Genomic DNA, 13512 nt, shown 5'->3' on the forward strand with positions numbered 1-13512 from the left:
TTTTTTTTTCATGCTTTTGGGTGTCTTGCACGGATTAATTTGATTTCCATTATTTCTTATGGGGAAAATTCATTCGCATACCGAACATTTCGCATTAACCCTTTCAGGGTCCAAGGCCAAAATCTGAAGTCACGCACCAGTGTCCAAGAAATTTTGAAAAAAAAAAAAAATTATTTTTTCTTACAGAATTAAAGAGCATATTTTTGTGAAGGTAATAAAACAAAAAAAATTAGAATCTGATCAGTACTTACCGAGATACAGTGCCAAGAAGTTTATAGAAAATGATGTGGTGGTGGCAACATCGACGAATTCCACATACGCGTATTATATTATTTTGTTGTTTTAGTTGTTTTTTCTTTTCTTTTCCAATTTTTTTCTATTCCTACTAACATTTGGGGCCTGAGAGACCAATACTGTATATAATTGATATATATATACTCACTGTATTGAACACAATAACCGCACTAAAGTTATTATCATATTATTGTTTACCACTGTTGTTTATTACAATAAACATGCACAAATATTGTATAATACTAATGTTCTATCATATATTTACATATTTACAATCACTGGACATGGTTTTAGAACTGCTGGAGCTTGTGGAACTCCTTGAAACAAGGCACCATGCACAGAGGCACCTTACATTCCTCACACATAAACCGAGTGTCTTTGCGTCTTTGTTGCCGTCGTTTTGTTTGTGCACAGACAATGCATCTCTTCTGAGCAAATTTCTTTTGAGTTGAAGGAAGCTGTATTATGAAATGATCACCTTCTCTCCTCAAACGCTTGGGTATATTGTGATGAATTCGAGGACCATGTTGTATTGCAGGTGTTGTTACCTGGTACTTCATTATGAGTTGTCTGACAACAGACAAACAAAATTCACCATACGGTGGTCTGTTACCAGTCTTTATTTGGTACATATTATATGCATTCAGCATTGAAATGTCCATGAGATGGAAGAAAAGTTTCATGTACCACTTGTAACTCTTACGAACACAGTCAACAAAACCAATCTGCATGTCACACTTGTCAACCAAGCGCATGTTTTGTGTATAATCAATCACTGACACTGGTTTTCGAATACGTTCATTAGTCACTCGATCAACTTTGCCACTGTCTTGCATTTCATTACGGTGAATGGTTGTCAACAATGTGACATCTCGTTTGTCATGCCACCGTAATGCCATGATGTCATTGGCAGTAAACACCTGCACGTCATCACCACGAACACCTGCGTTGAGCCTGGGCATATGTTTACGATTAGAACGCACTGTGCCACACACATCTGTCTTGTTCACTCGCATGAAATCACTGAGTAATGGGCTTGTGTACCAGTTATCGGTATATAATGTATGGCCCTTACCAAGATAAGGTGCCATCATGTTTCTCACTACGTCACCTGAGATACCCAATAACATCTTGGTATCTTTCAATGTTTTACTACCCGTGTATACAACAATATCCAACACCAGGCCACTGTCACAATCACAGAGTACAAACAATTTTATACCAAAGCGGTTCCTCTTGCTCGGTATATACTGCTTGAATGACAGTCTACCTTTGAACAAAATCAAAGACTCGTCAATTACAAGATTCTTGAATGGATAAAAGTATATCCTGAACTTTTGTTTGAGATACATGAAAACATTTCTAATCTTGTATAACCTGTCACTTCTGTCAGGCCTGGTTTTGTCAGAGAAGTGCAACATACGTAACAGTAAGATAAACCTGTTCACTGGTATTATTTCACTGAAGGATGGGGTACAAATTAGCCGATCTGTGGACCAGTATGCTTTTATATTATGCTTATAGACGTGAGGCATAAGCATTATTGTTGCAAAAAGCAAATACATTTCTGCAACAGTCGTCTCTTTCCACCTGTGTAGTCTTGACTGTGGTGATAAGATCGTATTTGCCATGGTGTACTGAAAATACTTATTACTTTCCCTGGCAATAATTTCCATCAATGGCTGGTCAAAGAATAATTCAAAGAATTCCAGTTCATTGGCCGTGGTTCCAAGGGGACAGGTAGGTAGAATTCCACTTTGAGAGTCATCAAAGTGGTGAGGGCTGGGAACAAAATTGGGATTTTGCTGCCAATCCCAGATACGGTTTGCTGGTGGATACTGGACATCATAGGCTGGTTGTACGGGTGGTTGTGGTTGTGGCGGGCTGGTGGCTGACGCTCCGCTTTGTCCTTGAACTGACGAGTCAGCAGCGTGGGTCCCCGCGTGGCACAGTGAGTCACGCATGGCGGTGCCACTACCACCACCAGCACCACTAACACCATCCACTGATGCCTGTGGCCCATCCATGCCAAGTGTAGCCACATCATCCTCACTATCACTACCTAAAACGGGTGTAGGGCCACGGGATGTACTCCGGGATGTACTCCGGGATGTACTCCGTCCCCTGGGCACAGCATAGGGTACACTACCCGAGCGCATGCGGCGGCGAACATACCGACGCTTCACTGGTGAATATGTTTCCTCACTATCACTACTCGAATGATCGTCGAGCGCAATAAAATCACAATCCACGTCAGAATCATCGTCATTACTGAAGTCAGAGGCCTGGCCACGGGAAAATATTAGTTTTCTCTTACGTTTAGGAACACCCGACCGTGAGTCACGAGTGCCCACACCAGAGGTAGAAGGTCGAGGATCGTCGGGGTTTTCTGCACTATTATCGATATCCTGGTCATTATTTTCGGTCACTAACTTATCAAAGCCGTAGAATTCGTCTTCATTTCCACTTCCATCAGTGTCAGAACTATCAGACAGGAAGAGGAGAGTCCCAATTTTCCGGGGAGTGAGAGCTGACTTGCGACGAGGCATGGTGAACAAGGGTGAATGAGCCGGCGTTCCCACAATGCTATGCAGGCGCCTAGATTTTTTGTTTATGGCGCACACCCACGGCGCAGACCCATTCTCTCACATGTAGGCCTATGAGCGCTTTTGCGCTAAATTTGACGGCGCTAGAATTTTGGCATAGATCTACGGTTTGGACACTCACCGAAAAGCCGTAGATCTACGGGACGGACCCTGAAAGGGTTAAGTTCTTGCCAAAGGTTTAACTGTGTTTTCGAAACAGAGATCGCAAGTGATGGAAGATGTTGAGAGACTCTTATTGGTGTGGATAAATGAAAAACAGCTAGCAGGAGATAGCGTTTCTCAAGCGATCGTAAGCGAAAAGGCTAGGAAGTTGCATGAGGATTTAATTAAAAAAAGGCCTGCAACTAGTGATGATGTGAGTGAATTTAAGGCCAGCAAAGGTTGGTTTGAGAGATTTAAGAAGCGTAGTGGCATATATAGTGTGACAAGGCATGGTGAGGCTGCCAGTTCGGACCACAAAGCGGCTGAAAAATATGTGCAGGAATTCAAGGAGTGCATAGACAGTGAAGGACTGAAACCTGAACAAGTGTTTAATTGTGATGAAACAGGCCTGTTTTGGAAGAAAATGCCAAGCAATACCTACATTACTCAGGAGGAAAAGGCACTCCCAGGACATAAGCCTATGAAAGACAGGCTTACTCTTCTCATGTGTTCCAATGCTAGTGGTGATTGCAAAGTGAAGCCTTTATTAGTGTATCACTCAGAAACTCCCAGACCGTTCAGGCAAAAGAATGTCCTCAAGGAAAATTTGTGTGTGCTGTGGAGGGCAAACAGTAAGGCATGGGTCACTAGGGACTTTTTCTATGACTGGTTACACCATGCATTTGCCCCCAATGTGAAAGATTACCTAAATGAAAAGAAATTAGAACTTAAGTGCCTCCTGGTGTTAGACAATGCCCCTGGTCATCCTACAGACGTGGCAGAGCGACTTTATGGGGACATGAAATTCATTAAGGTGAAGTTTTTGCCTCCTAATACCACTCCTCTCCTGCAGCCCATGGACCAGCAGGTTATTGCAAACTTCAAAAAACTGTACACAAAAGCTCTGTTTGAAAGGTGCTTTGTAGTGACCTCAGAAACTCAACTGACTCTAAGAGACTTTTGGAGAGATCACTTTAATATCCTCAATTGTATAAACCTTATAGGTAAGGCTTGGGAGGGAGTGACTAAGAAGACCTTGAACTCTGCTTGGAAGAAACTGTGGCCAGAATGTGTAGACAAAAGGGATTTTGAAGGGTTTGAGGCTAACCCTGAGAGGAGTATGCCAGTTGAGGAATCAATTGTGGCATTGGGGAAGTCCTTGGGGTTGGAGGTTAGTGGGGAGGATGTGGAAGAGTTGGTGGAGGAGGACAATGAAGAACTAACCACTGATGAGCTGATAGATCAACTTCAACAGCAAGAGGCCAGACCTGAGGAAACTGGTTCAAAGGAGGGGAGAGAGAAATTGAAGGAATTGCCTACTACAAAGATTAAGGAAATGTGTGCAAAATGGCTTGAAGTGCAAACCTTTTTTGATGAAAATCACCCTCACACAGCTATTGCAAGCCGTGTTGGCAACCTGTACACTGACAATGTTGTGAAACACTTTAGGGAAGTCATAAAGGAACGAGAGGTACAGGCCACTATGGACAGATATGTTGTGCGAAAGAAGTCCAGTGACTCTGAAGCTGGTCCTAGTGGCATTAAAAGAAGAAGGGAAGTAACCCCAGAAAAGGACTCGACACCTTAGGTCTTAATGGAAGGGGATTCCCCTTCTAAACACTAACACTCTCTCTCCCCTCCTCCCATCCCATCAATCATCACCAGATCTTCAATAAAAGTAAGTGTCATGTAATTGTGCATGCCTTTTTCAGTTTGTGTGTATTAAAATTAACATTTCATGTGGTAAAAATTTTTTTTTTCATACTTTTGGGTGTCTTGCACGGATTAATTTGATTTCCATTATTTCTTATGGGGAAAATTCATTCGCATACCGAACATTTCGCATAACAGCCAGCCCTCTTGCACGGATTAAGGTCGCTATGCGGGGGTCCACTGTATATGGCTAACCCAAGCCAGGTACTAAAAATAAGCCATGTTGACTTTTTTGGGGTTATCCTAGGTTCTCTACACATACAGCAGGGCCCCACTTATACGGCAGGTTAGGTTCCAGGCTACCGCCATAAAGCGGAAACCGCCGTAAAGTGGAACACCCTTTTTTTCCACTTATAAATGCATACAAACACTAGATAACAAGTTTACACTAACATATATTAAGTTAGCAATAGAACCAGGCATCAAAAACCAATAAAAAAGTACAATACACACATAGTGCACTCATTACTTACCTAGGGTGAGACAAGTAGTATTTATTGTAAGAAATCAAGTGTGGCATGTATGGTAATCAGCCGGGCTACCTTACCAGGCCACCCCACCCACACATATATTCTATGATATTTAAGCATCCCAGAGCGATAAAATGTATATACAGTTCACTCATTACTTACCTTAAAATATTTGTAGTCTTAATGTAGGGTCAGGAGTAAGTAAATGAGATAAAACGAATAAATGAGAGAGAGAAAGAATGAGTACATGAGAGGGGACAGGCGCAGAGTTATGTAAACAAACCAGGCGAACGTAAGTTTTGTAAACAAACGAAGTGTACACGTCTGGTTTGTGTACAAGTTACATTGTGTACAGGTTGTCTCTACATTGATACGGTAGAATTAATAAAGAAGAACACTCCCATTCTCATGTAACATCATTTTGAGAAGAAATGAAGCTTTGAGTGAAGGCAATGGAAATAAGTCACACTGACTTTTTTGGGTTATCCTAGGTTCTCTACACATATGTTGTTATGTATGATAATCTATGTAACTGTATTTGTGTATACCTGAATAAACTTACATACATACGAAAGGAATAATTTTCTACAGTTACCCCCAGTAACACATTTTCTCTTATGTTAGATTAGAGAAAATGTTATTCTTGCCGTCACTTGTACAAGTTATCTGGCTCCCACATCTTATATTTATGTTTATTTATTCTATTGTGGGGTGTATTTATCATCTTTTTATGTTATGTATCGTGTTTATTATATAATTTTGAAAAAAATATCATGGATGGATTAATAAAAATGTGTATATTAACGTAATATACGACATTTAATGAGACTCGGTGAGTATTGTTATTATTATTATTTCTAATATGGCGTCACTTGTGCAAGTCGTCTGCTACCACATCTCACATTTATTTATTTATTTATTTATTTATTTATTTATTTATTTAAAAATTTGAGCACACATACAGAGGTACAAAAAATACAGATAAGAGCAGCATGCCAAAGCCACTTATACTATGCATAGCATTACGGGCTGGCTTAAAATTAACTTAAGATGAACTAAGCAATGATGACATCAGTGATAAAACTTTAATGTATACAGATTACTATAAAGCACAAGTGAGTATTACAAAGACAGGTCATATGGTTGTATGCATTGTTGTACATTCAGTAGAATGGAGTATTCTGTTAGGTAGTGTATTTAAAAAATAATAAAGTTAGATTGGGTTTTAGGTTTAACATTTATGTGATATAATTGTGAGAAACATTTAAGATATACAATTTATAAGGTTCAGTTATTCAGTATTTATTTGGTTTTCAGTGAGTAAGTGATCTTTGAGAAGGGACTTGAATTTATAAACAGGTAGTGTTTCTTTTATATTTACAGGTAATGAGTTCCAGATTTTAGGGCCTTTTATGTGCATTGAGTTTTTGCATAGTATGAGATGGACACGAGGAACATCAAAGAGTGATCTGTGCCTTGTGTTATGGTCATGTGTTCTGTTGAGGTTGGCAAGGAGATGTTTGAGGGGAGGGTTAATATCAGAGTTAAGTGTTCTATGTATGTAATAGGTGCAGTAATAAGTATGAATGTTTTGTATGGTGAATAGGTTTAGTGTATTGAATATTGGTGGAGTGTGCTGCCTATAGTGAGAATTTGTTATCATTCTAACTGCAGCCTTTTGTTGGGTAATTAGTGGTCTGAGATGGTTACTTGTTGTTGAGCCCCATGCACAAATTCCATAGGTGAGATAGGGGTAAATAAGAGAGTGATATAGGGCCAGGAGGGCTGACTGTGGAGCATAGTACCGTATCTTCGATAGTATGCCTACAGTCTTGGAAATTTTCTTAGAAATTTGTTGTATATGTGTATGAAATTTGAGTCTATTATCAAGGTGGATTCCTAAGAATTTTCCCTCTGTTAGCTTTGTGATAGGTGATCCGTTTATCATTATGTTAAGAGGGACATCTGTAGCTCTGTTACCAAACTGAATGAAGTAGGTTTTGTCAATGTTTAGTGTAAGTTTGTTAGTCCTCATCCAGGTAGATATTTTCTGTAATTCGGTATTTACAGTATTGGCTAGCGTGACTGGGCTCGGGTGAGAGAAGACGTATGTAGTGTCATCTGCAAATAGTGTGGGTTTGAGTAATTGCGAAGCATTTGGTAGGTCATTTATGTATAGGAGAAAGAGAAGAGGGCCAAGGACACTTCCCTGTGGGACACCAACTGTAATTGGTTGTGCAGAAGAGTTTGCCCCATTTGCATACACATATTGGCTTCTGTTGCTGAGGTATGACTTGAGGTAGTTGAGGGAGTGCCCTCTTATACCATAGTGTGACAATTTTACGTGGAGCAAGTCATGGTTAACTGTATCAAAAGCTTTACGTAAGTCAATGAAGATCCCCAGTGGGACTTCTTTTTTCTCTATTGCAGTGTATATATGTTCTAGCATGTGTATAATAGCATCATTAGTATTTTTATTTGGCCTGAATCCAAATTGGCAGGGGTTGAGTATGTTTTGGGAGATAAGGTAGGAGTAGATTCGTTTATGAATTAATTTTTCGAAGATTTTTGAGAGAGGGTGTAAGTTGGATATTGGCCTATAGTTATTCAACTCTGTTTGGTCTCCTCCTTTGTGGATCAGGGTGACCCTTGCTATTTTGAGTACTGTAGGGAAGGTGGAGGATTCAATGGATTTGTTAAAGAGTGTTGCAATGATTGGTGATAGCACTTGTGACACTTTTTTGTATATAAAGGGTGGTAAGGTATTTAAATCTCCTGCCTTGTTTTTTAGCGTGTTGATAATAAGGGAGACTTCGTATGGGTTAGTCGGAGCTAGGAACAGTGTGTTCGGGTAGTTGCCAGTGAGGTAGTCATTTGGTGGGGTATCTGAGCTTGGGATTTTATTGGCAAGGTTTTGTCCTATAGTGGAGAAGAAGTCATTGAGTCTGTTTGCTGTTTCTGTTGGTGGGAGTTGGGGTTCATCTGATTTTGCTAATTTTATTTCGCTATTTCGTGATATCTTTTTTGTTCCTAGAATTTCTGATAGGGTTTTCCAGGTGTATTTATCTTATTTATATGTTATGCATCGTGTTTATTATATAATTTTGAAAAAAATATCATAGATGGATTAATGAAAATGTGTACATTAACGTAATATACATTTAAATGACTCGATGATTATTATTATCATTACTAATATGACGTCTGAAGACATAAGACACTTACCGATTTTAATGTGTACCTGCATGCCAGCACAGTATGTAAGTTTATTTAGGTACAGGTATACATAAGTATAATTAACAGAGTATATATAAAATATGAAATAACTTTTAAAAACATTTGAAATTTTGAAGTTTCCAGACAAAATGGAGAGACTTAGTGCTTACTGAGCTCACAAAGAATGTAAACAAACAGGGTGGGGCACGGTGACCGTATTAGAAAGTCAGGTGGGGGGAGCCGTATAGCGAGTTTTGGTCATAATTTGAAATGACCGTATTAGCGGAACGCCGTAAAGTGAAACGCCATAAAGCGGGGCCCTCCTGTATGCTGCTATGTGTGATAATCTATAGAGAGAAAATCTATAGAGAGAAAATAACTTTTTTGTTTCATGTTTATGGATTCACTACAAATCTTATGATTACAAGCATTGATCCTGATACCAACCTCTTATTTAATGACTTAAATGAATCAAACAGTTACTGTAATTACTACACTGCAGAACAATCAAAGGCACTTCTCAGTGCCAACAACAACATAACTATCTTTAACTACAATATCAGAACTTTAAGCAAGCATTACGATGACCTCATAGCATTACTAAATTCCTTACATGCCAATATGTCCATCATTATCTCACCTATGGAATTTGTGCATGGGGCTCAACAACAAGTAACCATCTCAGACCACTAATTACCCAACAAAAGGCTGCAGTTAGAATGATAACAAATTCTCACTATAGGCAGCACACTCCACCAATATTCAATACACTAAACCTACTCACCATACAAAACATTCATACTTATTACTGCACCTATTACATACATAGAACACTTAACTCTGATATTAACCCTCCCCTCAAACATCTCCTTGCCAACCTCAACAGAACACATGACCATAACACAAGGCACAGATCACTCTTTGATGTTCCTCGTGTCCATCTCACACTATGCAAAAACTCAATGCACATAAAAGGCCCTAAAATCTGGAACTCATTACCTATAAATATAAAAGAAACACTACCTGTTTATAAATTCAAGTCTCTTCTCAAAGATCACTTACTCACCCAAAACCAAATAAATACTGAATAACTGAACCTTATAAATTGTATATCTTAAATGTTTCTCACAATTATATCACATAAATGTTAAACCTAAAACCCAATCTAACTTTATTATTTTTTAAATACACTACCTAACAGAATACTCCATTCTACTGAATGTACAACAATGCATACAACCATATGACCTGTCTTTGTAATACTCACTTGTGCTTTATAGTAATCTGTTTACATTAAAGTTTTATCACTGATGTCATCATTGCTTAGTTCATCTTAAGTTAATTTTAAGCCAGCCCGTAATGCTATGCATAGTATAAGTGGCTTTGGCATGCTGCTCTTATCTGTATTTTTTGTACCTCTGTATGTGTGCTCAAATTTTTAAATAAATAAATAAATAAATAAATTACACTAACTGAAACCTGGCTAAAGCCTGATAGTACAGATGTCTATGCCATTCCTGGTTACACAGCCATACACAACTGTAGGCCAGACCAACAAGGGGGTGGCACAGCCATATACTACTCAGACCAACTAGAATGTATCACTAATACTTGCACAAGGGATGAACATGGGGAATATATAATAGCTAAATTCAAATCCAAATACCTACAAAAACCTCTCACATTGATAAACATCTACAGAGTTCCACAGTCAAACATTAGCCAATTTAGTAAAAACCTAGGAAGTATGATAACTGATGCACGCATGAACAAAGATCACTTACTACTCTCAGGTGACTTCAATATAAATCTCCTGCAAGACCAGGACCCACACGTTACTGAATTCACAAACACAATGAGTAACTGTATGTTACTACCAACAGTAACAAAACCTACAAGAGTTACAGAGACTAGTGTTTCCCTACTTGACCACATCTGAACCAACACCATATCCCCTTTAAAATCAGGCATAATTACAGATAATACCACAGACCACTACCCTACTTTCCTCATAACAACTCTTGGTAAACTACCCCAAGACACTACTAAAGTCACCTTCAGACTTCACAATGAGGCAGCCATTAATAACTTCACAACAGCAGTAGCAAACATTGATTGGCACACTGAGCTAGAAATCTATACAGATATTGACGAATGTATTAATAATTTTCTAAAAAAGACCCAATACCTCTATAACAAGCACTGCCCTAAAAAACTAAACAGATGACAGCTAAGAGACTGAACAGTCCCTGGCTAACACCCAGCATTCTCAAATCCATAAATACAAAACACCAATATGAAAAACAGTACAGAATGGGTCACATAACCAGAGACCAAACAAAACGTTACTCGTCAATCCTAACCAGCCTGATAAGAAGGGCAAAAAAATTGTATTATGAGAACAGATTATCCAACTTACGAGGTGATATAAAAAAGACCTGGAAAACCCTATCAGAAATTCTGGGAACAAAAAAGATATCACGAAATAGCGAAATAAAATTAGCAAAATCAGATGAACCCCAACTCCCACCAACAGAAACAGCAAACAGACTCAATGATTTCTTCTCCACTATAGGACAAAACCTTGCCAATAAAATCCCAAGCTCAGATACCCCACCAAATGACTACCTCACCGGCAACTACCAGAACACACTGTTCCTAGCTCCGACTAACCCATACGAAGTCTCCCTTATTATCAACGCACTAAAAAACAAGGCAGGAGATTTAAATACCTTACCACCCTTTATATACAAAAACCTGTCACAAGTGCTATCACCAATCATTGCAACACTCTTTAACAAATCCATTGAATCCTCCACCTTCCCTACAGTACTCAAAATAGCAAGGGTCACCCCGATCCACAAAGGAGGAGACCAAACAGAGTTGAATAACTATAGGCCGATATCCAACTTACACCCTCTCTCAAAAATCTTCGAAAAATTAATTCATAAACGAATCTACTCCTACCTTATCTCCCAAAACATACTCAACCCCTGCCAATTTGGATTCAGGCCTAATAAAAATACTAATGATGCTATTATACACATGCTAGAACATATATACACTGCAATATAGAAAAAAGAAGTCCCACTGGGGATCTTCATTGACTTACGTAAAGCTTTTGATACAGTTGACCATGACTTGCTCCACGTAAAATTGTCACACTATGGTATAAGAGGGCACTCCCTCAACTACCTCAAGTCATACCTCAGCAACAGAAGCCAATATGTGTACGCAAATGGGGCAAACTCTTCTGCGCAACCAATTACAGTTGGTGTCCCACAGGGAAGTGTCCTTGGCCCTCTTCTCTTTCTCCTATACATAAATGACCTTCCAAATGCTTCGCAATTACTTAAACCCACACTATTTGCAGATGACACTACATGCGTCTTCTCTCACCCGAGCCCAGTCACGCTAGCCAATACTGTAAATACCGAATTACAGAAAATATCTACCTGGATGAGGACTAACAAACTTACACTAAACATTGACAAAACCTACTTCATTCAGTTTGGTAACAGAGCTACAGATGTCCCTCTTAACATAATGATAAACGGATCACCTATCACAAAGCTAACAGAGGGAAAATTCTTAGGAATCCACCTTGATAATAGACTCAAATTTCATACACATATACAACAAATTTCTAAGAAAATTTCCAAGACTGTAGGCATACTATCGAAGATACGGTACTATGTTCCACAGTCAGCCCTCCTGGCCCTATATCACTCTCTTATTTACCCCTATCTCACCTATGGAATTTGTGCATGGGGCTCAACAACAATTAACCATCTCAGACCACTAATTACCCAACAAAAGGCTGCAGTTAGAATGATAACAAATTCTCACTACAGGCAGCACACTCCACCAATATTCAATACACTAAACCTACTCACCATACAAAACATCCATACTTATTACTGCACCTATTACATACATAGAACACTTAACTCTGATATTAACTCTCCCCTCAAACATCTCCTTGCCAACCTCAACAGAACACATGACCATAACACAAGGCACAGATCACTCTTTGATGTTCCTCGTGTCCATCTCACACTATGCAAAAACTCAATGCACATAAAAGGCCCTAAAATCTGGAATGCATTACCTGTAAATATAAAAGAAACACTACCTGTTTATAAATTCAAGTCTCTTCTCAAAGATCACTTACTCACCCAAAACCAAATAAATACTGAATAACTGAACCTTATAAATTGTATATCTTAAATGTTTCTCACAATTATATCACATAAATGTTAAACCTAAAACCCAATCTAACTTTATTATTTTTTAAATACACTACCTAACAGAATACTCCATACGACTGAATGTACAACAATGCATGCAACCATATGACCTGTCTTTGTAATACTCATTTGTGCTTTATAGTTATCTGTTTACAATAATGTATTATCACTGATTTCATCATTGCTTAGTTAATTTTAAGCCAGCCCGAAATGCTATGCATAGTATAAGTGGCTTTGGCATGCTACTCTTATCTGTATTTTTTTGTACCTCTGTATGTATGCTCAAATTGTTAATAAATAAATAAATAAATAAATAAATAAATGGTGGAGACAAGTGTATATCATAGTTAGCCCTGTGCTATACTCCATTTTCTCTAATATAAGCCCCCAAGACAAGTATAGGAGAATGGTACTTGTTTACCATATCCTCTTCATAACTCTGTCGAACAGCTCGGTGTTACCTAGAGTATTTAACATGATTTATGTTATTTATATTGTTTCTTATGTCATATTAGATCAATTGTGATAGGCAAATAAGCTGTAGTGTTGATATTAGCGTAATAATAAAGCATATTCTCCTGCTTCATGAGACTGAGCTCGTGGCAACCGACAGTGGCTTCAAAGCCACCTTATCTTTAATGGATAATGTACTGTGTAGGTGCTTTACATAATGAGAAGCATTTCTTTTATTCATTGGAACCATGGCTAGGGCTAAAAGTAAGCAGGTTAAAACAATAAATGGAGAAAAAGAAATTGGAATGACTTATGCAGCAAGTAGCACCACCAAACAGTACAAGCAGGTTGGTGTGGCGACCCTGGAAA

The 13512-nt window shown here is 38.6% G+C and overlaps 1 protein-coding gene across 5 annotated transcripts in view; it reads right to left on the minus strand.

Moving 5' to 3' along the window:
• Positions 1 to 13512, minus strand: part of LOC128684223 (uncharacterized) — a 152978-nt gene that overhangs the window by 69096 nt on the left and 70370 nt on the right. The window lies entirely within an intron of this gene.

This window comes from Cherax quadricarinatus, chromosome 4 (assembly GCF_038502225.1).
Source record: "Cherax quadricarinatus isolate ZL_2023a chromosome 4, ASM3850222v1, whole genome shotgun sequence".
In the NCBI taxonomy this organism is placed as follows: domain Eukaryota; kingdom Metazoa; phylum Arthropoda; class Malacostraca; order Decapoda; family Parastacidae; genus Cherax; species Cherax quadricarinatus.